The sequence below is a fragment of the Acomys russatus genome, chromosome 25 (assembly GCF_903995435.1).
Source record: "Acomys russatus chromosome 25, mAcoRus1.1, whole genome shotgun sequence".
Classification (NCBI taxonomy): Eukaryota; Metazoa; Chordata; class Mammalia; order Rodentia; family Muridae; genus Acomys; species Acomys russatus.
In genome coordinates, this window is record NC_067161.1 from 27,727,967 (window position 1) to 27,753,397 (window position 25,431).

A 25,431-nucleotide genomic window follows, 5' to 3' on the forward strand; every position below is an offset into this window, starting at 1 on the left:
TGAAGCAAGCACTTGCTTGTATCGTATGTCTAAGGCCCTGAGTTCAATCCTAGTGCTGGGGACAGTAAGTTAACTTTCTTAAAAGTTACGGATGATGGCACATATCTGTAATCTCAGCACTTGCGGGAGTAGAAGCAAGAAGACCAGGAGTATAGACCCTTTGAGGCCAGCTGGGCTGAGGAAGACCCTGTCTCAGGGGGAAAGTGAGAATGAGTGATACAGCTGAATAGTAGAGTGCTTGCCTGCTGTGTGGAAGACCTGGGTACTGCAAAGTATAACCAAAACAAATGGCCAATAAATGTTATATTTAAATGTTCAATCAATAAGTATAGCTCATGACTCAGGAAAAGGAGGACTTTTAGTGTATATCCACTAGCAAATGTGACTTATTTCAAAAAGATAAATGTGCTTTTTCCAAATGTTTCCGTTGCCCAGAGTAGCCCTTGAGTTCTCTATGGTGGCAGTGCTCAAAAGTCAGGGGAGGTTTCAAACGCCAACCTTTGATAAGCCAGAAGCCTTCTTCTGGGAAGTCAGGGTACAGTTTCCCTGTCTGGGGTTGTCCCTCCTGGTGGTATGAAATGGATCTAGAGCAGAACATTATGGAACAGCCACACAGAGCAGCCAGAACCAGAGCTCGGGGCACCCATTTCCTCCCAACTTGACTGATTGCTTACAAGGCAACTGTGGCAGGAAGGGATAAATGAAGAAACGTCCAGCTGCAGCTGGCTAGGCATTGTTATCTGTAACCAGAATCCAAAACCATAACAAATGGGGTACTTTTATAATTTGTAACCCCAACAAGATATGAATTAAAAGTCCTGAAGCTCTAGCATTTTTTGTGGGAATTTGGAGAACCTGGCAAAAGTGGCATGCATGGTTCTGGTACCAAGAAGCTGCTGCTGGCTCTACAAGCCAACTCACCCTTCTCTTTCCTTACGGGGAGGCGTGTATTATTCCACCGGCAGCCCTTTCTCAGCATAGTTGTTTAAACGGTCCTTGCTGTGCCAGGTCAAGACCTCTGCAGTAGACAGTCCATTTTAAGTTATTCTCTCAATTATAACTACTCACCGACCCTTAGTTATTTTCATCAACTTACTTTGCTCGTTTCTAATTCCTAGATGTTTATTTAGCTAATGTGCTAAAGCTGTGTGTACTGCTGTTGTAGTCTGACTAGCTTCATGGGGAAGCTTTGCTCTTCAGAGAAGAGTGTCTTCAGTTGTTCCAACAGACCGCCATGTCGCTTGTGTCTTAGGTCACTTCTGTGGAACTCAGGCAGTGCGGTCTGTGCGTGGCAGAGAACTTTGCTCCAACGCACTGCAACGTGAACCATTGGTTTTGCTTTCCTTTCATCCCCCGACTCTTGTTTTCCTGATCTTGCCAGCAAGTCTTTATTCAGTTCTTGGAACTTGAAATCAAAGATGAGAAGGAGGTTGTCAGCTCTGATCTTCTGAGAACACCTGCCCCGAACCAGTTGTTGAGAATTGTTGCTGCTGAGACAATGAATTAATTATTCTCCTTCTCTTCTGGTAACAGGACACAAGTAGGGATTAAGAATTTAATTCCAGAGAAAGATGAGTTAGTTTCTCTTCTGCCAGCATTTTTTCAGGTGTTTTTCAGACACCCCGGTTTCTGTGGTTAGCACTGGGGTGCTTCTTAAAAGGCCTTGCCTGCTCTGTACCTTTTGGTGTGTACTTTAGTTTACAAGTAGCTCTTGTGTGTTTACTAGTATGTCCACCAACGGCACTTAGCCATTTTTATCTGAGGCTCCACTTACTGATCACAGTTCTAGTTTTTACAGTATGGCTTCACAGTTTTGTGTGTGTGTGTGTATACGCACGCACACATGTACACAAGTGCACATGTTCCTGTATTATTTTTAATACTCCTCTATGATATTTAATAATGCCTTTAAGAAAAAGAAAAAATGGTTAAGAAATGACAGTTTAGTTGGTAAAGTGCTTAGTATTTAGGAAGCCATACTTAAAATTTTGTGTAATAAAAGTTAAAAATAAGTGCCAGTGCATAGACAAAGATATGAAAAATAAAATAATAAAACTTGTAGAAGATTTTAAAAGTTTCTTATACTGTGGGCCACAGTCTCGTGTTTCAAGATGGATCCCAGGGAGCTGGAGTCAGTGGGGGGGGGGGGCTCATATGTATATATGTATGTATATGTGCTGGAGACCAAACCCTGGTCCCGGGGAGATCAACACTTGTAACCACTGAGCCCCACCTCTTCAGCTCTGTAATTGGTTTCTAATGTTCTGATCGGTAGCTGTATCTCTTAGTTCTCCAGACATGCCAGTCTTCCTGGATTCTCTTATTCTGTCAGTCAAGCTCCGCCGTTTTCCCCCTTAAATCTCTTCATACTCATTTGTTTATTGAAGGGCCTAGGTTATTTGCATCTCCATCCGGATTTTGAAAATTCTACTCCCATAGTGGTGTATCAATGTTTTTGTCCACTATATTGCCCGTAAAATGGTAATTGTGTCTAGTCACTTGATAGAATTAAGCTCATTTGAGGGAGCAAGACTGCTTCCTAATTGGAAGTGCATTTTTATGACTTCTGGTGTTTGAATATGTTACTTAAATGAACTTTCTTTACTTAGCCTACTTCTGTATGTTCATCGATCTTTGCTAGCCAGAGACACGTTCCACGAAATTCAGGTATCTTTAGGCAGTGCTGCAGAATCTGGAAGCCACTGATGGATCAAAGACTAGACATGAATTGGAGTCTTAGGGCCACTGCTGACAAATAGTACTTGTGGACGTTAGTGCCGTACCTCCCGTGTCTCTACTTAAAAAATAAGGCATATTTTTTTACAGGCTCATGGGTGTTATGCTGAAACCTTTTAAAAATGTTTGATACCTGACACCTTGGGGAATCTGTTGTTACTGCTTTGTTATAGTAATCACTAACACTAAGGACATTGAGTACAGTGAGAGAACAAAGATACATTAGATGATTTGCTAGCATGTAAGACCGATGACCTAATGATGAACCTGTTGTTTATGATGGGATTTTTTTAAATGTGTATTTATTTTTATATTGTGTCTATGAGTCTTTGGTATATGTATGTGCACTGCTTGTGTACAGTTCCTGTGGAGGCCAAAAGGAGGCAGATTCTCTAGAACTGGAGTTAGAGACTATTGTGAACTGCTGCATGGGTGCTGAGAAATTCAGGTCCTCTGTAAACAGCAAGTACTCCTAAGTGCTAGCCGTCTCCCCAGCCCCTCAGTGGGCACTCTTTCTAAAACGGTTTATTTTCTTCTACTGTTTGTTTTTACTTTTCTTTCTTACTTTATTTTATTCTTGAGAAGGTCTCACTAGGCTAGAACTTGGCTGTGTCATACAGGGTGGCTTCCAACTCTCAATCCTTTCCTCTGTTTCTCTCTACCCTGCGTGCTGGCATTATAGGTGCATGCCACCATGCTCAGCCTTTTGTCCTGAGCACTGCTGTGCATGCACTGTGGCATTTTTACCAAATCACGCTTTCACTTGAATATTGGGAAGCATATTGCAGATTGGTCTTTCAAAAGACATATTGAGAACGCAAGTGTTTGGAAAGACATATTGCAGTTTCCACTGCCGGTGCCATCGTGCCACTCAGCTTGTTTTGTATTTCCCCAAGATTTCAAAAATACTGCTAATGTAAAACATTTTGTCTAAAACATAAAAAGATTTTATGAATGCCAGTTGGAGCCAACATTTCATCCCTAAGCTGGGCAGTAAGATACCTCCCAGGTATGTAGTAACATATACAGTTTCTCTCTTATAAAGATTTAGTTACTTTTTGTTTATCTGAAAGTGTGTGCCTGCATAAATGTGCACTAAGAGGGCAGAGGGTGTTGGATTCCTGGATCTGAAGTTACAGGTGGCTGGGACCTGATGGAGAGCCGGGAACCAGCTCTGGTCTTTGTAGAAGCATGTGGTTTTAAGCTGTCTCTTCATTTGCAATACCCTTAAATGGTTTCAAGCTGGCGCTCTCTATCCTACCACGATCATTTGACAATGAATGAGTCGCATATGTGAAGAAGACCTGTTAGGGAAGGGGCTTTTCCAGCTCTGCAGTGCAGTCATTTTCAACTCACTAGGGCCCTTGAGTCGGCAACTTGAGTGCAGGTAAAGGACTGTAACGTAGTCCCATCTTGAAGCCAAAATACAGCATGTCTGAGTAGATTAAACCAGTGATTTGTTAAACACACATGATTCTGGTAGTGCGCAACAGTAACAGTGCGTTTTGTATTTAACCTAGTCTAGTAACTATTTCAGAATGTCATTTGACATGAATTTTTGTCAAGTTCTTAATTAGAATACTTTAATGCTGTGTATAATTTGAATATAAATGTTTTTTGTAGTCTTTTTCTTTTTATTAAAAAAACAAAACAAACAAAAAAACTCACTATGTGGCCCTGCCTGGCCTAGAACTCTGTGTAGATGAACTTTGAGAGGCCCTCCCTGTGCCTCCTGAGTGCTGGGATTAAAGGCACCAACCAGCACACCCAACTATGTTTTCTTTAAGACAATCTCATGTATCCCATACTGTCCCTTAACTTCCAAGTACTGGAGTGACAGGGTAATGCCATCATGCCTGAATTATGCAGGGCTAGGGATTGAACTTGAGGCCCTGCACATGCAAGGCAGGACTTTAGACCCACAGTTCCATGCTTCGTGACATGCACACACATGGTTGGTCAGTTTCTCACATGCTTTTGTAGCATTTCACTTAGCTCTAGCAGCTTTGTATTTTTATAGTGGAAAATGACATGCATTGTAAGTTTGGGTGTTCAGTATTTTGTTTTTTGAGACAGAGTCTCTCTGCATAGCCTTGGCTGTCCTGGAACTAACTATGAAGACCAGATTGATCTTGAACTCACAGGGCCTCATATGTCCACGCTGGCTTCAAACTTGGTTGTGATTCCCCTGCCACCATTCATATTTGTCTTTTTTTCAGGTGACATAAAGTTGTTCAAATAAAGCCAAGTATTATTTGTATTTCAGCCGCCTAAATATTCTTGTTTGGCATGTTTAGGTCATGGTTATATTTAGCGCTGAGAGCGTTTTTGGCATTTAGTTCATTTACCATGAAGCCAAATAAAAGTTGTAACGGGGCTTGTGTGATGGTTCAGTGACTCAGTGAGTAAAGGCACTTTCTTTCTTTCCTTTTTTTTTAGAGTAAAGGCACTTTTCTTTACTTTTTTAAAAGATTCATTTATTTATTTTATGTATGAGTGCTCTATCTGCATGCACACCTGCACGCCAGAAGAGGGCATCAGATCCTAGTATAGATGCCTGTGAACCACCATGTGGTTGCTGCGAATTGAACTCAGGACCTCTGGGAGAGCAGAAAATGCTCTTAACCGCTGAGCCATCTCTCCAGCACATAAAGGCACTTTCTATACAAGTCTGGAGACCTGAGTTTGATCTGTGAAACCCATGTGTATCAGTCAGGGTTCTCTATAGACAAAAAACTTACAGGCTGCAGTCCAACTAGTCCACCATTCTAGTAGTTGCTCAGTCCCACAAGGCTGGGTGTCTCAGCTGGTCTTCTGAATATGCTGGAATCCCAAACAAGAAGGCTCCAAATGCCAGTGAAGAAATGGAGGTGAGGGCAAGCAGGCAAAGAACAAAAGCTGCCTTCTATATAGACTTCCAGGGGAAGGTATGGCCTAGATTAAAGTTACGTCCTCCCACCTCAAGATCTGAATTAAAGGCCTGTGTCTTCCAGCCTTAAGATCTGGATCAAAGCTGTGTGCCTTTTACCTCAAAAGTCTGGACTAGAAGTGAATTCACCTACTTCAAATCAAGCAGAAAATCTCTCACAGGCATGCCCTCCATTTCTGGATTGTTCATTCCAGACGTAGTCTGGACAACCAAGAACAGCCATCACGCCATGTAAGGGTAGAAAACAAGAAATGACTCCACAAAGTTGTCCTCTAACCTCCACACATGTACTATGGCATGAACACTCTCACACATCCTGTGCACATACAGTAGTAATGATGGAGTTTTATTTAAGACACCCTGTGGAGCCTCAGCGCACCCCCCTAAAATATTTAGCCAGCACTACATGTAGTGGTACACTCCTGCAGCCTGGTGCCAAGGGACCAAAGGCTGGAAAATCATAGCCTCCAGGCTCCCTGGACTACATGACATAGACACATCCGCTGAAAGCAAAAATACCCATCAGTTCTGCTCAGAATCCTTCAGTGGTGTCTCCTCTCAGCTCTGTGATCAGATTCTCCCTGTGATCTCATCTCCCACCACTGCCTGGGGCAGGTTTTTTTGTTTTGTTTTGTTTTGTTTTTTCATTTCTGAGAAATTTTTGTTGGTCATTTGGATAAAATTTATTTCCTAGGAAGGATGATCCCATCGTACTTCGGCTGGAACCAGCGCATGGCCTCCTCTTTGCTGATCCTGTGCTTGGCCCCCAATGCAGCCTGTCTTGCGCTTCTTGTCTGCGATGCTGAAACCTGGCTTACCCAGCACCACATAGAAGTCCAGGCTGTAGATGCCAGTGCTTGGGTCGTATTTGATGCCCAGATCAATGTATTCTTGAATCCCAAAACCAAAGTTTTCGGTATCCGAGAAGTTATTTTTCCGTAATTCATACTCCTGCACCTTCGGGCCTTTCTCCAGAATTTCTTCTGCCTTGACTCCACGCACTGTGCAGTGCACAGCGATCTTTTCATTTCTCCTGATGCCAAAGGACCTGGCGGTGTACCTGGCCTGTGAGCTGCTCCAACACCTTGGCTGCCCCGGTCAGTCTGTCTCCGCTCTCCCCAGCACAGATACTGAGGCAGAGCTTGCGGATGAGAAGTTCTCGCATGGGGTTCTCCTTTTTACCGTGGTCTTGCGCCATGATGGAGAACAGGAAGAGAGAGGGGGCAGTATTTTATAACCTGCACTCACAAACAATGTTCCTGGGCCTGCCTTCCTCTGTTTACATGCACTTGTCTGTTTCAGTTCTTGTTCTTTTTAATTGCTAAGTGCTAGAGCATCATGATGCACAGTGGGCTGTTAATAAATGTTTTTGAATGAAGTTGTTAGGCTTGCTAACTTAGTATCTGTTAGGCTGTCCTTTAAATCAGGGGCATTTCTAGTAATAAAGGCCAACAGTGACTGGTCATTTGTTAGGTGCCAAGTAAATGACAGTCAGTGTTCACCTCCCTCTCTTCCTTCCTTCTTCCTTCCTTCTTTCCTACCAGAAATTTTGGGCAGAGGCCTAAAGAGAAGCCGTAGCAGTTAAGAGCACTTGCTTCCTTTATAGAGGACCTGGGTTCAGTTCCCAGCACCCACATGGTGGCTCACATTCATAACTCCAGTCCCAAGGACTCCAAAGCCTCTTCTGACCTCTGAGGGCACCAGGCATACATATGGCTCACTACAGGCCAAATATTGATTCATATACAATAAGTTGGGTTTTTTGTTTTGTTTTTTGTTTTTAATTTGGGGCTAGGGAGAGGACTCAATGTTTAAGAGTATTTGTTGCTCCTTTAGAACACCTGAGTTTATAGTTCTTAGCATCCACTTAGTGGCTCAACCATCTGCAACTCTAGTCCTAGGGGGTCAAATACTCTCTTCTGGCCTCTGTGAACACAGGCACACATATATTCTTTTTTAAATCTTTAAAAATAATAAAATCTTCTTGAAGTACCTTTACTGTTCAATGATTTCATACATGTATTCCATATATCTTGACACACACCCTTGGCTGCCCGTTCCCACAGGTTTACTTTTCTAGTGAGGAAATAGGCTACAGAGGTCCAAGGGCATTTCTTGGGTAACAGACCTGTAAAGTTGTCTAGGCTAAAACCACAGCCACCTGCTTTTAGGACATAATATCTGCGGTCTTTGCCAGTTTCCCAAAGCATCGCCCAACAAGCTTGTCTTGTTTGTTATCCTAAAGGGAAGTTATTGGTATACACCTTCTACAGATTGAGACTTACCTGGGAAAGTACTGACTACTACTCAGGACTCAGCAGCAACCTTGACAGTTACCCCTTTTTCCCATGTACCTTCCATACAAGAAAAATCTGTTCTCCTGCAATATCCCACACACCATCTGTTACGTTAGCTGCTCCAAAATGAAGGGAAAACAGCTGTTTTCCTGTGTGAAGGAGGAGACTGGCGCTGTTGTCATGAAGGCATTCTCTAGTGTCGGTCTCAAAGACTGTTGTCCCATTTGTGGGAAGTATCACACTGCAGAACCAGTGGTCCTCCGTGAAGAACTTCCACAGCTCTCTCACTTTCCCAGTCCTTGGGTTTTGTGTTTGGTTGTTTTTTGTTTTTTGTTTTCCGAGACAGGGTTTCTTTGTGTGGCCTTGGCTGTCCTGGACTCGCTTTGTAGACCAGGCTGGCCTCGAAATCACAGCGATCCACCTGCCTCTGCCTCCCGAGTGCTGGGATTAAAGGCGTGCACCACCACACCCGTCCTAGTCCTTTGGGTTTTGTACTATCCTGATTTGATTACTATCTACTTTTCCTAATGTTTCTTATGTTCAAAATGGACCACATAGCGATAGCATCTTAGATTTTATCAACCTGACTAGATGCTGTGCTTTTCTAATAGGTTCCAGATATTTAAATGTTATTTTGTAATTGAAATAACACTGTTGAGAGCTAGTAGTCAGCATACTTTGGGAACTCTTAATAGGTTTCTTCTAAGAGCCCTGCAGAGTGCTGGACAACATGAAGCCAGACCTTAGGGTTCTAGTGCATTCTCTGGCTCAGTGAAGTTGCACATGAAAAAGAACCAATGCTCTATGGGATGTTGTTCCAGTTTGGATACTTCAAGTATGACACAAAGCCTGACCCAGAAGAACCAGGCAGAGCCAGAGCCTGATGAAGTCCTAGTGTTCAAACGTCACACGTGGAGTCAGAATCTTAAGTCCCAAGTCAGATGACACCCTTCGCGGGTGAATAGCTGCTCCCAGGTGGTCCAAGCCTCTGATGATATCAGTGGGCACTCGATTGGACAGATGGGAAATCCTCTTCTGCCCTTAGCAGTACAAATGAAACGGAGGCTGGGTACAGTGACACACATCTGTCATCCAGGACTTGGGAAGTGGATCAGGAAATCAAGGTCAGCCATGGCTGACTAGCAAGTTTGTGGCTTGCCTGAGCTGCACAAGCCCTGTTTGTGTCCATGAAGGTCACTGGTGTCATGGACATCCCCTGTTGAAGTACAGATTCCTACTGTCTTCCTGTTGGGAGTCTTTTAGAATCATAGACTGCCAGTTAGTGTTGATGTTTGGTACTGGATCTGAGATGAATTGGGCAGTAGTGACAACAGTTTATAAGAGATCAAACTACAGTATGGAGCATTAGTGTCTGTGGAGAATCTCTGCCTCCCGACTGCAGGCTCTTTGGTCATTCTGCTGTATGGCTTTCCTCGGAAGGCTTACTTATCCGAGTTGTGTTAGACTTTTCACGTTGGATGAATCTACTTGAGCATGATGTTTTAAGTAAGGTACCACTGTATTTGGCACACCGTGAGTCTACCAAAGCTCACCAGATTTCCTTGGGTTTCCGTTTATCTTTTCATGAGTTGTCGTTAGGAGCCTGGAAGGGAAGACATCCACTTCTGTGTGAACTAGGCATAGTCAGCCTGTGGATCTGCTAGACGACTAAACCAGCTGATGGACTGGGAAAAGATGTCATCATGTGCTCTCAGTAGATTTTTGTTCTTCAGTTTTTAAAATATTGTTATTGAGAGATAGCTTTAAAAGTCATAACCCATGGTCATCAAGGTGGCTCAGGTGCTTGTTGCCAAGCCTGATAATCTGAGTTCAATTTCCAGAACCAGCATGGCAGCAGGAGAGAACCAGCTTCCACAAGTTGTCCTCTGGCTTCTACATATTAACGCTTATCACCACAAATTAACTTTTTTAAAGTTATGACCCAAAGGTTTTAAAGTTACATAATAACAGTATTTTTCAGGTTAGTTTTAGTTCACAGGAATTTAAATTTTATTTACCCGAGCATGGTGACACAGACCTTTAATGCCAGCACTTCACTTGCGAGGCAGAGTCAGAGTCTGTGAGTTTGAGGCCAGCCAGACTAGACTAGCCAGAGCTACATACTGAAACCCTGTACGTACGTACATACATGCATACATACATACATACATACAAACAATATGGTACTTTTATAACATTTTAACATCTTAAAGGTAGCAGTTTTACTATTAAAAATTACTGTAAGTACCTATTTTATTATGCTTGTAAAAACTAGAATTGGAATCTATCGTGCAAATAAAATGGCTAGACTATTGATTTTTAAAAGTACATTGGTGGCTAGAGAGATGGCTCAGTGGTTTAAGAGCCCTGTCTCCTCCTCCAAAGGTCCTGAGTTCAATTCCCCACATGTGGCTCACAACTACCTATACTGAGATCTGGTGCCCTCTTCTGGCCTGGCGTGCAAGCTCACATGCAGGCAGAACATTGTATAAATAATAAATCTTTAAAAATAAATAAATAAAATAAAAGTACATTGGATATTTGATCTATTTGTGAAACAGTTTAACATATGATGCCCCCGCTGAGAACACCACCTTCTTCTTCTTTTTTTTAAAAATCAGTTTACTGAAAAGCAGCTAATCTGCATACAGCATTATTGAGATAGGTCATGGAACATAAACTGAACATTTTTAACTGTTCTGTAGCACCTAGAATTTTGAAGCATAGGCAGTAAGAGCATTTTTTCCCACAGCCCAGGCTGTCCTAAAACGTAATATCTTACCAAGGATGATCTTGAACTTCTACTCCTCCACCTCCCTATTGCTGAAATGACAGGTGTGAGCTAGCACTCCTGGTGTTATGTGGTGTTATGGATAGAACCCAGGACCTCCTGCATGCTGGACTAGCACTCTACCAACTAAGCTATATCTCTTGTTCCTGGTTTGCATTTAATTTTAACTTTAATCTTTAAATGCATTATATTGCAGTGTATCATTTGAGTTTATTGCACACCTAGGGGCCAGTAGAAGGTGTCAGAGCCCCCAGGAGTCACAGACAGTTGTGAGCCACCATGTACTGCTGGAAACTGACCGCAGATCCTCTCCAAGAGCAAGATGTGCTCTTATATTCTATGCCAAATCGGGAGGCAGAGGCAGGTAGATGTCTGTAAGTTAAGAGTCAGCCTGGTCTATCAAGTGAGTCCTGGACAGCTAAAGCTACACAAAGAAACCCTGTCTCGTAAAACAAAACAAAACAGAAAATCATATATGACCACTTATATCATTTCCACCTTTTCCTCTTTCCCTTCCATCTTCTCCTATGTTCTTAATACATGACCTTTTTTATAATTATTATTTTATATATACAGATACGTGTAATACACATGTACGTACATGTATGTATATATGTGTATTTCTTCATCTAATGTAGGGCCTTGTGAAGCTTCCCTGCTGTGTCAACAGGTGTTGTCACCATGCAGGTCTTGTTTCAGCAATCATATTGTTAAGATTTCATGGGTACAGCCTCCCTGTCATGTCTAGAAGACACTGTTTAGCAGCCGATATCCTGACTGTGTGTGTGTGTGTGTGTGTGTGTGTGTGTGTTTTGAAGTGAAAGTTCTAAGAATTATGACAGGAGCATTTCTGAACCCCTTGTCTGTACTGGCCAGCATTTACACACTTGTCTGTGATCCTTCTCCCCACGTATAGATACATACTCTGATCTGCATGAAAAGAGGTTGCTTAAACCGCACCCTTCTTGTACTAAGCAAGATTCTCAGCATGGCTTCATAATTTCAGTCTTAAAAGAACATGGTTTATGAAAACAGCAAGTGCATTGCAGAGGCTCAGAGGCTAACAGCACATCTATGTATCTGTTTTCTCCTTGTTTTTTCCCCCACAGCAACATAATTTGCTTTCCTTAAATCAATTAGGTATGAACAGACAACAATCAGAGCGTATTTATTCTGATTATGTCGATAAGGGGCTCTCAGAGAAGGCATTCCCGCTCGTAGCACTTCCTGTCCCTGCTCACACCTGCGCTCAGCACTCCTTTTGCACTGCAACCTCCTTTATCTTTAACTGATTACTCAGTAAGAGTCTCAATTATGGCAGCAGTGTTCTAATTAGAATGCTAGCTGTTGGCACTTCATTTAGCAACTAGGAGTGTGAAGTAGCTGGTCTGAAGTTTGTGTAAGTAAGAGTTAGCACTGTATCTGCAGATAGTCTAAGGTCGCATGTTGTGCTTTCCTTTCGAACTAAACAGACATCTCATTTGGAATGTGAGATCACTTTGAGTAAAGTTGGAGAGGAACTGCGTATATGTTGGGAGTAGCATTTTCCTAGCAATTAGAAAGGATGTGTATGCCAGCACTCTGGAGACTGAGGTGCAGAATCATGAGTTCTTATTTTTGTAACACTGGCTGGCTTTGAACTGGCAGTGTTCCTGGGATTATAGATCTGTCCCACTGAACCCAACACAGATACAGTTTCTTAATTTCCTTTTTCTTTTTATGTGTGTGTATGTTGTAAGCGTGTGTGCATTCACCTGTGGGGGCTGCAGTTTGGAATCGGGATGTCCTTCTCATTCACTTCTGTACTCCCCACTTTTTTCCCCCTTTGAGACAGGGTCTCTCATTGAACCTAGCTAGAGGTAGCCATTTCACTAGAGTGGCTGGCTAGCTAGCCCCTAGGATCCGGCTGGCTCCACCCTTGTTGGATCGCATCACACATGCCATGTCCGGCTTTGGCTTGGGAGCTGGCAGCTCAAGTTCAGGTCCTTATGAGGGAACAACAAGCACTTCATGCGTGGAGCCATCTCCCTAGTCCCAGTTTCTTAATTTCAACCTTAAGACTAGAAGAGCTGGCCGGGAAGATGGCCCAGTGCATAAAGGTGCCTGTCATGTAAGCGTTCCAACCTGAGTTTAATCCCCAGAATCTGTAACGGTGGAAGGGAGCTAGCTCTGAGAAGTTGGCCTCTGACCCGCACATGTGGACTGTGGTCTTTGTGTTCTCCACCCACCCTAGTTAACAACAGCAGCAACGACAGACCCTTAAATAAGAGAGCTTGAGCTGCAGATGTTGCTTGTTCCCTAGGTTATCATTATATGGTGATGAATCTAAAGTATTTTGTGTGCACGCACATGTATGTATGCACTATACCTATGGATCAAACCCACGACTTCCCATAAATTCTGTTATGAAACCTACCCCTTAAAAGTTACATTTTGTTGTTCGTTTGTTTTTGTTATGTGTGCCCTTACTGGTGGGGCTCAGTTCTCTTCTGTGATGTAAGTTCCAGGGATTAAACTCAGGTTGTCAGCCTCAACAGCAAGTACCTTTACCCTCTAAGCCATCTCACCTGTCCTTTAACTTTGTTCTTGGTGCTTGTGTAATCTGATGAGTAACTATCTCATGTCAGATGCCCACATCCAAAGATCAAAATGTTGTAACGGGAATACAGGAAACCACAGGATAGTTTATTGAATGAATAATTACCTTTTACTTGGCTCTTTTGTGGGTACTTGAGTTGTAAAAATGTTTAGGTAGAGGCACAGATGAAAGCAGTAGTTGGGGTGGACATGGCTCATGTTAAAGCACTTACCCTTGCAGAGGACCTGGGCTAAGTTCCCAGCAACCACACAATGGCTCATAAACACCTGTAACTCCTAACTCCTCTTCTGGGGCATCTAACGCCCTCTTTTGGTCACTGTGGGCACTGGAAACGTGGTTTACGTAGTTAAGTGGACATACATATAAATAAAATAGATTTCAAGGAGCACTAGTTGATCAGTTAGTGTGAAGATCTAGCCAATGGACAGCACATTCGCCACAGTTGTGTGGAGAGCGGGGACTAACTCTGACATGAACTCTGGTGCCTCCTATTTGACCACTTCCCCTTGGTGAGGTGGTCTTGTGGCACTCAGAGGAAGGCGAAGCAGGCTACCAGGATGAGACTTGATAGGCTGTAATCATATGGTGGGGGAGGAGGTCCCCTTGTGTCACAGACCTACGGGAGGGGTATAGGGTGAAGGGGGAGGATAACACATGAGATGTAATCTGGATAAATTACTTAAATAAAACAAACAAAAAAAGAAGAAAAAAAAAAGAGACTGAAATAGAGTGAGGATGAGGGCTTTTCTCTTCTGAGAATATGGCACTTCCAGTAAGACTGAATGGTAGAGTGCATAAACAGTAGGGGAGTGCTCCAGGGAGTGATCAGGGGTTCTGAGGAGACAGTGGGCGGCATGTGGCAGAGCACAGAAAAGGAGTGCTTACAGGGATCTGTATGGGATATGTATTTGTCCTGAGAATTGTAAGGCACTTGTGAGGGGTTTTGAAAAGCAAGAAAGAGACTGAAATGACCCCAAATGTGTCTCTTACCCTGATGCTGAGTTGTATATTGACTGGGGAGGGTTGTTGAAATCATGACTGTGACATAACTGAATAGCAGTCTCTAGAGCCATACTGCCTGACCACCCTGTGGGTCCAGTTTACCTTCTGTAAAATAGATATTAAATTAATAGTACCTTCCTTCAGGGACTAAATAAATTGTCATCCACTCTATTAGAGTTCTGTGTATTAAAGAGATTTTTATTTGAATGTAAGTGCACACACACACAACACATGCATACACATGAGACACCATCTTAGTCACTGTTTCTGGGAAGAGACATAATGACCAAGGCAACTCTTACAAAAGAAAGCATTTAACTGGAGGCTGGCCTACAGTTTCAGAGGGTTAGGCCATCCATTATCACAGCTGGACACAGGCAGACAGAGGGCTGAAGAAGTAGCTGATCCTCAGGCAGCAGGGAGAGAGACTGGGTCTGGCTTGGGCTTTTGAAACCCAGTGACACACTTCCTCCAGGAAGGCCACACCTACTCCAACAAGGCACTTCCTATTCCTTCTCAAGTAGTGCCACTCTCTGATGACTAAGTATTCCTATATATGGGGCTGTGGAAGCCATTCTTATTCATGTCACCACAACACTGCCTGTGCGAGTCCAAGGCAGCCAGAAGAGGGTGTGACTCTTGTGGAGTTAGGTGGAGTTAAGGCAATTGTGAGCCACCTGATGTAGGTGTTGGGAACTGAGCTCTAGTCTGGCAGAACAGCAAGCATTCTGGTTGTTTTCAAGACTGGGTTTCTCTGTGTAGCCTTGGCTGTCTTGGAACTCAACTCTGTAGGCTAGACTGGTTTGGAACTCACAGAAATCCACTTGCCTCTGCCTCCCTAGTGCTGGGATTAAAGGCCTGCGCCACCACTGCCTGGCTTTGTAGCAACCACTTGACCACTAAGTTATGTATTTGAAAAGAAGCCAACAGTAAACAAGTAATTCAGCTGCATTATGGGGGAGAAAGTGAAGCCATTGTGTCTTGCCATTGATTTGCTGTACTTTGGAGGGAACCCAATAGTATTTCTTTCTGCTACGCAAGCAATGGCAGCTTTGTGCAGCTCTTCCATGGGAACAGATTGGGCAGAGAAAGACACAGTTTCAGTAAACAAGCCTCCATGCAAAGAATGAGACATGAGAGACTTTCTGCATGTGTGAAACAACATCCATGGTGATGCCTGGGTCTTCATGTAGCACTGAGCAGGAGCAGGGAGGAGGCTTAATGGAGTGTTCAAGTATCCCTTTAAGTTGTACGCTTCTAACTTAGTTCTTCAGTGTTTCTGTGAGGCACACAGCTCCTGTCACTGAGGTAATTTCAGGTCATATAACCAATTCAGTCCAAGCTCCACATGACCCCTAGACCACGATGGTCACCATCAACCACCCCACGGCCCACCTAGTGTGGGGCTGCTTATTAAGACTTCCATGCATTTATCCTCAGTATGCTTTGGGTTGGGAGTTGTTTTAATTTCCTCTCAGTCTCAACTTTTTGCTTTGTTTTGTTTTATACCTTCCAGCCCACTTCTGTCTAACAACATAATTTCATTTTTGTATTTGCTTCTCAAGTCAGTTTTTAAGTGTTCATTTATCTGTTTTTTGGGTGCTAGGAATTGAACCCTAAGCTACCAGTAAGGCATTCATTGTTGGGTGCTGAGAGAAACCCACATGTATAAGATAAGAGCATTCAGTCCTCGTTAGGGCTTGTAATGTTATTATCAACAGAATTAGCAAGAACTAAGTAAGCCCTTGTTCCTAGGTAAAAAGAGTTAGGTTTCTATGGACCTGCGCTACAGCACTTGCTCCATTTGATCCATATCCTTTTACAAATATATCCCTGATGTCAGACACTACTTTATAGGTGGCATCTATCTGAACATTGCTTCATTGTCATTGAGCCACAGTCCGCAGCGCTGTAATTCACATAGCTCTGTGAGGCACTGTACAACCCTCTTAGAGTAACCCTGGACATCCCTTCCACACTGCCTCTGTGGGCTGTTTAAACAGCAGATCATGGAGACATGGTATGGCATAAACAGAAAGAACTGTACTGAGTGAACGGGGACACAGAGTTATCTTTGCCCTCAGCTGAGAACCAGTGTGATGGACACTGCTTTGCAAAGACATTCCACAAAGATCAGGACAGCACATGGATGCTGGCTTTAGGCTTGCAGGTACACGTTAGTGTCTTGGTCAGTTTGCAAGTGTGGAGTCCAAAAATGAGGACCAGCCCCTCCTCCCCCACCCCACTCCCACTGCGCCATAATTAACAGCAAACTACAAAAACAGCAACCTTAAAGCTGAATCAGAAAGTGTCAGATTTCGCTGATGCTCATGGGTGTACTTGGGAGTCTTACTGCTCCATTATGAACCAAGATCATTTGGCTGCACTTAGGTATACATGTGACCAAGAAGAATCAATCAGAAGCGGAAAGCGCTGGAGCTTTAGGGGGGGTCAAACGACCTTTCACAGGGATCACATATCTATCCTGCACATCAGATATTTACATTACGATTGATAACAGTGGCAACATTACGGTTATGCAGTTGCAATTGAAATAATTTTATGATTGGGGTCACCACAGCATGAGCTGTATTAAAGGGTCACAGCATTAGGAAGGCTGAAAACCAATGGATTAGAGCTCTCAGCCTTTTCTCTTTTGTGGTTCTGGTTGCAGCTGAACTTGATACAACCCCTAGTGACTTAGGCTCCCTTTGAGCTTATTTGCATTTTCACAAATTCAGGAGACCTTCAAACCAAAACTTTTTATGTTTATTTGAACTTCTCCAACTAATGAAGGCTTGATATCAGATGACAAAACTTTGGTTGAAACCAAAGAAATTCCAAACCAACTGCCTAAGTAGCTTTCTTTCTAAGCCCTTGGGCTCACTGAGGTGTTCTAAGCTCTTCTGAAGTCTGTCATATTGCAGATGGAAGTCTTGCCACCTTCACTGCTTCTCCTTCACTTTGTCACTAAGAGACAGTTCAGTCAGCTTTGATTCTTGCTCCTCTGCTTCGTCTCCTGGTATGTCCTTTTCCTTCACAGCCTTATTCACTCGTTTATTTGTTGTTTTGAGGTTGCTCAGTAAAGGTTTGATATTTGCTGTCACCAAGCTTGTTCCCCTAAGTAAACACAATACTGTGTCATAGCCCTCAGTCCAGGTAGGGAAAGGCTGGCTGATATAGAAACAGACCTGCTGTAGGACACTTGCTTTTGTTTCATTTCAGTCGTAGAAGGCAGGAATAGATAGATGATTTCCCTGTTTGGGGCACTACAGGAAGGTATGTTTGGAAGAAGTGGCCTTTATAAAACCAGATAATGATCTAGTTGGCTGTGGAGCAAAAGACTTAGAAAACCCGAGCAAGCAAGCTGAAGGTTGTTGAGTGAGACAGGAGAACTAAACTGGTATCTAGCTTTAAGTCAAAAGCAGGAAAGTCTACACAGTTCTGGACCGCACAGGGCTTTACCAACCTCAAGTGGGACTTGTATGTGAACAAAAGTTCTCTTTGGCTCTAACCTGGCAGGAAGTTGTAAATAGAAGCAGAAAAACTAGATAGAAGGCTTTTTGGCAATCCAGGTGGAAAGAAGGTGCTGAACTAAGATAATGCCAGTGGGAGTTGGGGTGAGGATAGAAGAAGCAGAGCAGTGGACTTCAGAGATACTTAGCAAATGTTGCTGAAAAGAACTGGAACTCTATGGCTGTTGATGGAGGGAGTGAGGGAAGTGACCAGCGATGCTCAGGCTCTTACCCTGGGTAGGGTTGTCCACGGATGCAAGAAGAGGATGCAAGAAGTGTTTGAGAGAAGGGGCTGTATGTGTGGATTAACATGGCCACTGCTACATGTTAGAAGGGTGAATGGAAGGACACACCAGAAGTAGCTTGGTCCTAGGTCGGAGAGAAGAGCCAGTATTCTTAATACACAATGCTGTAAGCATTCCAACTATTGCATGTAGCCTGCCCAGCCTTCTGATGAGCCCTGAGCTCATGCTGCTGCTTGTCACAGAATGCAAAGGAAAACAGCCTTCTATTGCGTAAAAGCAGCTCTAGCTTACAAGAATAATCATTTTCACTCTTGGAACTTGATGTTGCAAACATCACATGAATATTTAATTGGCATGTGTGAACATTTACATTACATGTCTTGGTGAGGGGGCAGGGATCAGAGAGGCACTGCTGGTCCAAAGTCAGGCTACATGGAGAGGTCATCTATCCATCCCATTGCTGAGCTGTTCCTTGTCTGTTTAGCTATGCCATATAAAAGTAACATAAAATGAAGGGGAAGGTGACTGGCATAAAATGATAAAGTGAAGAGTAGAAATTTGAGTAAAGGTTAAATGCTTTTTTTTTTCACCCAGAATTAAATAAGGAGAGGGGCCTGTTTACAGAAAATAGACAAATGAGGTTTAAAGAAAGCAAGTTCGATGTGCTATAACCTTAGCTCAGTTGCAACAGCAGGGACTAAGATGGCAGAGGGTGTAAGTGGAGGAGTTTATGCTCCTTGGCTGCTGTGCAGTAAGCTAGCACAGCCATGAGAGAACAGTATGGACCTAAAGCAGAAGTTAGGCATAGATAGGCTAGCGAAACCCGTCAGTGGTTAGAGCACGGCCTTTCTTCCCAGAGGAACAGGGCTCAATTTCTACCACCCACTGACTATAACTTTAGATTTGGGGGATCTAAAACCCTCTTCAGGCACCTTGGGCACTAGCATTCACATGTTGCACAAATATACATACAGGCAAAACACCCATGCACATCAGAGTCACTAGCCTCATTCACAGGTGTATATCCAAAGGAAATCGCCTATTGACAGGTGAATAGCACTCACATGTTTATTGAAGCGTTCCCAGCAGCCATAGCATGCAGTCAACTGTGCCCCTTGGTAACTGTGTGAGGACAATGCACATGCCCACCGTGGGATACTCTCCAGCCATAAAAGGAGGAACTCTTGTCTGTGGATAACATGGATGAAACTGGAGGACATGAAGAGGACCATGAGCTAGACATAAAGCTGATCCCTTGGCTGTCACGGAGTGAGAAGCTGATTGCAGAAGTAGACTAGAGGGAATAATGATTGCCAGAGGCTGAGAAAATGGGAAGATGGGAAGAAGAGGGGTGGGTTTGTTGTTACAGAAATCCCCAGGGCTCTGTGCATGGAGATACACTTCTGTAATTTTATACTTCAGCCGGTGGCCAACCTGGGCTACACAGTGAGGCTGTGTCTCAGAAGAGGTGCTGGTGGCATAGCTCAGTGTTAGAGCACTTAACATGAGGAAGCCCTCTGTTTGACCTTGCACACAGTACTCAATACAGCAACAGGAAAGACAGAGAAGTAAGTTCTGCTGAACATTTGCGTAGCAGTATCACTGGCTGACCATGTGCCTGGTGTTTGAAGTGGCCAAACAGGTCTTTTGAGTGTCTCACCCGGTGCATAAATGAGTCAGCACGTGAGGCTGTACTGCATGTGTGCACAGTTATGTGTCAGTACATAAAGCCAGCAAGCAGGAAAGGTAAAACAGCACTCATGAGCAGCTAGGGCTTTAAAACATACCAAAATAGGTGAGACTTGAGGCAAGTTAAAAGACTGAAAATTTGTCCTGGAGTTAAAAATAAATTATCTTATGTTTGTTTGTATGTATGTGCACATTGTACATGTCACATTAAGCACACTGTGGCATACTTGAATGTCAGGGGGTAGTGTGCAGAGCTTTGTCTCCTTCCAGCATGTGTGTTCCAGAATTGAATTCCAGCTGTCAGGCTTGGCAGCAAGCCCCTTTACCCACAGAGCTATCATGTGCCCCCAAAAGAATTGTAAAAGTAAACAAGACTAAAGGAAAAAAATCATCCCCAAGTAGGAAATAAGAAATTAGATATAAAAATAAGGAAATGAGATGGAGTTGATGGTCTGAGGAAGGTGTTTGCAACAGCCATACTAAAGTGGGCTTGGGACACTCAGGAGGTGTTCCAGGAAAGAAATTTCTCAGAAGTTTGAAGACTGTACAGTGCTGTCCCCTTTGGGGCAAGTCTCTGAGAAGTGGTACAGTTGGGAAGCTTCTCTGCAGCCAGTACTGCCCAGCTCCCCAGAGAACTTTCTTCTCAGGGAGCACCTGTCATCAGTCCCCAGTGACACTTTTCACAAAACTGTGTAGACTGCCTTTTCAGAGAAAATAAAATGACTTAAAATCTTTAAAGTTACTGAGAAACATAAACGTTTCTTAAAAGTGGAAAACAGAAGTGGTTCAGGGTTGTGACTGTCATCTCTATGGACTAGTGTCCTGGACACTAGTGTCCTGGCCAGATGCTCTGGCCAAAGGATGAGAAGAGCAGGCACAGCCTTCCATCTGCACCCAGGGGCTTGCTGAACCAGGGCTGAGGTGACTCCCAACACAGTTATGTCTGTCTAGCCATCAAGCACTTGCATAGAAAGTGGGGCAAGTCTTAATGTTGTTGTTCTCTTTAAAGGGGGGCGGGGGTGTCCAGTTTTTTTCATTGTCTAAATAATACTAAACATTTTTAAACAGCCATCTCCCATTACTCCACTCTACTTACTGGCATCTTGCTTTGTTTGGAGCTTTGGTTTAGATTTTGGTTCTTTGCATCTTTTTCTATATGTGTATGTGTGTTTACATAGTTGTTAAACATATTCATGTAATTATGGTTGGTGAGAACTGTGAAGTTTACCTACGTCACAAAAGCAGCACCCGTCCTAGGGCATGAGCAGAGTTCCACACAAACCAGTAACACTCCGTGACTGTCTAGGTACTTCATGTTCAGCCACGTACCACATGGAGTAATAACATGTACATTGGTTGGATGCTTTAAAAGCTCAGAATTCTGCTACTTTGGGTTTTGGTTAGTTTTGGTGGTAGGGATTGAAGCCACAACCTGGTTCTGTACCACCAAACCACACTCTCAGCTTCTGCTAATTACTGTTTTTAAGTTTTGAGTTTTGCTTCTGATTCTGTGTGTGCATGCCTATGTAGGCTTGTGGGTGTGAATGCAGTTGCCCACTCGGTCCAGAAGAGGATGTCAATAACCAGGACTTACAGGTAGTTGTTTCTGGAAGAGGGTGATGGTGAGCCCTGTGGAAGGACAGGATGCACCCTTTACCAGAGACCCAGCCGTCCCTCTAACACTGCTAATTAAGTTGGTTTTAAGACAGTCGGAGTCAGGCATCACCTGTGTATTGTGGACCCTCCTCATCGTTAGTGAGTTTCTCTGTCTTTGTGATCAGTTACCTGGCAGACAACCCAAGAGGAAGGCTCATGGTCTCATTAGTGCCAGGGAGAAGGAGAGGAGGGAGCACAAGATTCACGGTATGGCTGCTAGTAGAGACAGAGGACAGGTTCAGGCACAAGGACCTTCCCTGGTAACTAACTTCTTCCAGAAAGGACATATTTCCTATAGTTTCCAGAACCTTCTAGAGTACTGCCACCAGCAGAGTCCAGGCTTCTGACACATTTCAGTTCATAAGTCATATCTAGGGTGAAAAAATTCAACTAAAAAAAAGTGATACCAACTCTCCTAGCTGCCTTGCTGCACATGTTGTTAATCACCATAACAGTGATATGTGGGACCTTTTAAATGATGAGACTGAGGCACACAGTGACTGGTTTGTTTAGAGACCCCAACAGTAGGTAACACCAGAGACGAAAGTTCACGCCATAGGAACTTGCTAATCACTGCTGGAGTAGCTCTATGTATTGCTTTGCTCTTATGCAAAGTGGCCGTAAAGCATGGAGTAGCTTAATGAAAGCACATACTTGTGTAGTTATCTTGTACTGGGCCCTGGAGTAGTTCCTGGAGCCAAGGCCCATGTTAACTCTGAGAGTGAGCTTGTTTTGCTTAGTGCTGCTCACTCCTGCCGTGTCTTCCCACAGCTCATAGTACAGTTGCTGACACCAGGATGTTTTTCCTGGCTTGACCCACTCATGGCACTCTTTGCACGTCTGTTTCATAAATTACTCAAGGATTTCCCTGAAGATTTACCAGATAAAATCACCATTAGTAGCAATCAGCAAGTTGGTGCCTTGTGGACACAGAGCTTCCAGTTACATTTTAGGACAACTCTAGCCTGAGAGAAGAACACATTGTTTTTAGGAGTCGCAGAAGTGTGTGCATGAGTTTGGCTAGTGCTACCTCCTCCACACTGACTGGAAGTAGCGGGGATTTCCCCAGAGTCGGTCGGGGGTGTGATCTTATAAGCAAGGGAATAAACACTTCTTTAGAACATATGTTAAACTGCCTGCCCACCCTCCTCCCTCTCATATAATCCAGCTATATAATCCAGGCTGGCTTCTCAACTTGGGACCTTGTGGGTGCTGGAATGACAGACATAGGTTTACCCACCCAGCTTACAATGCTTAGTTTTCACTCTTAGAATCTGTAGAGAAAGACAGTTTAGAACCAGAAAAGAAAGTATTACCTGATGTAACCAGCTCATGTCAGTGGCTGCTAAATTAGCAGATTATTCTTTGACATTGCATTTACCTCTGTGATGGATTCTTTTTAGGGTTTCTGTTCAGAGTCTTCATTTTTAATAAACAACTGGGAAGTTTCTGACAAAAACTTGGTTTTTAGTTCTGTCATGACCTAAATCTGCTGTTAGTGGTTGGGAATGCATCACATAGCCCTCCACCCCCATTTTACTGAGTTTCACCTCATAGATCAAAGTGATCTATCTTCAGCCTGGGGTCCTTGGGACAGCTGGCTCAGTTACCTCTTGGGGACTGGAGAGATGACTTAGCTGTTAGGAGCAGCCGTGCCTGTAGGGAACCTGAGTGAATTCCAGGGATCTAATACCCACTCCTGGCATCTGTGGATATCCTTACACAGACCTGCACATGGCTTCTGTCAACTCTGTAGAGTCAGCAAGTGAAGTGTACTGCCCACAAAAATGTCTCATTTTGACGAGTAAGAATGCAATTAGTAGCCAGGCATGGTGGCACATGCCTATAATCGCAGCACTCAGGGAGGCAGAAGCAGAGGGCTCTCTGTGTGTTCGAGGCCAGCCTGGTCTACAAATTGAGTCCAGGACAGCCAAGATTACACAAAGAAACCCTGTTTCAGAAAACAAAACAAAATGCAATTGGCTGTAAATATTGGCTACCCTGTAGTAAGAAAATAGTATCTACTGTCAGGAGTCTTTATAGACATTGAGCAGACTGTGAAGACAGACAGAAGCTTCATCTACTATGTGTGTTAAAGTTTTGTTCTGGAAGTTTACTTTTCTCTCACTTCAGTATACTAGTGGGAAGAAGGGCTGCTTCTACAAGTTGTCCTCTTAGCTCTGTGTGGTGGTAGAGTACGCGTGTAAGGAGAAAAATTATTTTTATCTTTTCAAAAAAAAGACTTACTGTTTATTTATATGTGTGTCATGGTGCCACAGAAGGTCAAAAAAAAGGTATCTAGCCCCCTATAGCTGGAATTCCAGGTGCCCAACATGGCCTGGCCACTGGGAACTGAATTCTGTCCTCTGCAAGAGCAGAAAGTGCTCTTACCCTCCAAGCCATCTTTGTATCTTTCTAGCTCCCACTTTTTTCTTCTTAATCAGATACTTTGTATTTATATATGTATATATGTATGTTTAAACATGATCTCACCATTAAGTTGTTTGAGAAGTACAGTGCCGGCTGCACCTGATGTCTTGCTGTGTTGACAAGGGTGCTATAGCATTTATAAAGACATAATTTTCTGAGGCAGGGTCTTACTGCATAGCCTAGGCTGCCCTTGATCTCTTGATCCTGCTGCCTCTGTCTCCAGAGTGTTGCAGGAGTGCAGCTACACCTAGCCTAAAGATTGGTATTTACCAGGGATCATAACTGTTTAACAAAACTTCATTATCAACATATCAACTTCGTTGGAAGTTCTTTAGGCATAGAATGTTTCAAGAGGTGGCTTAGATGCAGATTTCATCCTCAGTACAAGTTATAAAAAATACTATTCCAAGCCAGGTGTGGTGGCACACACCTGAAATCCCAGCACTCAGGGAGGTAGAGGCAGGGGGATCTCTGTGAGTTCACTGCCAGCCTAGTCTACAAAGCAAGTCCAAGATAATCAAAGCTACACAGAGAAACTCTGTCACAAAAAACCCAAACAAAAAAATTATTCCAGTTAGAGGTATTTATATTTGTTCAGTGCCTTATTCACACAACGCCGGGTACATACACTTCAGTTACTATTTTATAGCATTTATTATTGAAATAAAAAAAACATTGGAAGTGCAGGTAATATTCCTGTTGTTTATCATAATGTCCTAACTTAGAAAATAGTTAAAATGTAGTAAACTGTGACAGAGAATTTGATGTGCATTTTAGTAGCCTTTTATAGTTTACCTTGGTTAGACTGTAATAATTTTCATGGCAATGAATTAGGAAAATATGAGAAAATACAAAGAAAATACTATTATTTGAAACTGTTGCTTGGAACAAAGTTATTGGGTCTGTTTCTGGCTGTCTTTGTATCTTTTTCTTTTTGTTTGGTTTGGCTTTGGTTTTTTGAGACATGGTTTCTCTATGTAGTCTTGGCTGTCCTGAACTCGTTTTTTGTAGACCAGCCTGGCCTCAAACTCACAGAGATCTGCCTGTCTCTGCCTCCCTGAGTGCTGGGATTACAGGTGTGCGCCACTGTGCCCGGCTTGTCTTTGTATCTTAAATGTGTACAGCTGAGTATGACAGAACAGTTAGAGGTCTCAGTATTCCGAGATCTCCCTAAGCAGAGTTGTAAGCATAGACTAAGAGGATGGTGCCCTTTGAAGGTGCAAACCCTTTTGACCCCATTTGGAAACAAGACAGAGTGGGAAAAGTTCTTGCTACCACATCGTTCCTTGCTTTATAGCTGGACCTGCATTATTTCCAGTCTTCACTTTTTTTGGTGTGTATTTTTTAGTAAAACATGTTCTTGAAAATATCCTACAGGGGCTGGAGAGATGGCTCAGAGGTTAAGAGCACTGACTGCTCTTCCAGAGGTCCTGAGTTCAATTCCCAGAAACCACATGGTGGCTCACAACGATCCATAATGTGATCTGATGCCCTCTTCTGGCCTGCAGGTGTGCATGCAGGCAGAGCACTGTATACATAATA

The 25,431-nt window shown here is 43.3% G+C and overlaps 1 protein-coding gene and 1 pseudogene across 4 annotated transcripts in view; one reads left to right on the forward strand and one right to left on the reverse strand.

Annotated features, from left to right (window-relative positions):
• Clint1 (clathrin interactor 1) overlaps nt 1-25,431 on the forward strand; it is a 75,136-nt gene that overhangs the window by 20,620 nt on the left and 29,085 nt on the right. The window lies entirely within an intron of this gene.
• LOC127208609 (60S ribosomal protein L11-like) lies at nt 6,349-6,863 on the reverse strand (annotated as a pseudogene).